The sequence below is a fragment of the Trichechus manatus genome, unplaced genomic scaffold (genome assembly GCF_000243295.1).
Source record: "Trichechus manatus latirostris isolate Lorelei unplaced genomic scaffold, TriManLat1.0 scaffold00199, whole genome shotgun sequence".
Lineage (NCBI taxonomy): Eukaryota > Metazoa > Chordata > Mammalia > Sirenia > Trichechidae > Trichechus > Trichechus manatus.
The window spans coordinates 4,318,511-4,320,012 of NW_004444135.1; positions in this window are offsets into that span (position 1 = coordinate 4,318,511).

The following is a 1,502-nucleotide window of genomic DNA, read 5'->3' on the forward strand; positions in this document are numbered from 1 at the left end:
GAGTATTTTTCTTTGGGTTGATATTATTAATATTATTAATCTGTAGGATTCTTTTGTATGTTGATGAAATTTTAGCTCTTTGTGATATCATTTGCAAATATTTTTTCTCCTGATTATATTTTCAATATGTTGTGCTTTTTTTAAAAAAAAAATTTGCCATTCTGAAATGTTTTATATGTATAGTTGTATTTATCATTATTTTGTATTTTAAGTTCCTGAGTTTTGTGATATACACAGAAGGACTTTTCCCAATCAGAGATTTTAAACATATTATTTATTTTCCTTTGGTAAGTTTATGCATTCATATTTTACACTTACATTTGTAAAATATGAGATAATGGTACAACTTAATTTTTTCCAGATAGCTAACCAATGCCATTTGTTGAATAATCTACTTTTTTTCCATTATTATTTTTTTATTATAATATTTTGTTGTGTTTTTTGTGAAAGTTTACACAGCAAATTAGGTTCCCATTTAGCAATTTCTATATATATTGTTCAGTGACAATGGTTACATTTTTCACCATGTGTCAACATTCTCATTATTTCTGTTCTGGTTGTTTTATTTCCATTGATCTAGCTTCCCTGCACCCCTGACCTTCTCATCTTTGCTTTAGGTAAATGTTGACCATTTGGTCCATACAGACAATTTTTTAAAGAACATGATACTCAGGGGTATCATAGTTTATTTTATGTACCAATCTGTTATTATCTGACCCCACTATTTTAAAATGTTACTATTATCACATATTAAATTCTCATAACATTTGAGTCTATTTCTCATTTTTTCTATTCTGTTCTATTGATCTGTTTTTTCATGAATTGTAACCATCAGTTGCTGTGGAGTTGATTCTGACTCAGGGGGACCATGTGTACTATTTAAATTATTCTAGCTTTATATTTCAATATGTAGCATAACTAGTCTCCCTCTTTATTATTCTTTCTCAATTTCCTTTTTTCTAAACACTCTTGCCCATTTCTTTTTTCCATAGAAATATTTCAATTGCTTTGCCTGTTTTTTTCTTAATCTTCTAAGTGTTTTTATTGGAATTGTTTTAAATTCATTGATTAATTTGAGGAGAAATAACATTCTTATAATGTGATTTTCATATTTAGGGCAATGGCTTGTCTTTCCTTTTTTTTTTTAGTTTTATTGTGCATTAGGTGAAAGTCTACAGTGCAAATCAGTTTCCTATTCAAAAATTTATACACAAATTATTTTGTGATATTGGTTGCAATCCCCACACTGTGTCAGCACTCTTCCCCTTCCCCTTTTCACCGTGGGTTCCCCGTGTCTATTTGTCCAAACTTCCTGTCCCTTCCTGGCTTCTCCTCTTGGTTTTGGGCAGGTGCCGCCCATCTGGTCCCACATGCTCGACTGAACCAAGAAGCACGCTTCTCATGTGTGTTATTGTTTGCTTTAAAGGCCTGTCTAATCTTTGGCTGAAAGGTGGACTTCAGGAGTGGCTTCAGTGCTGAGTCAGCAGGGTGTCCGGGATCTT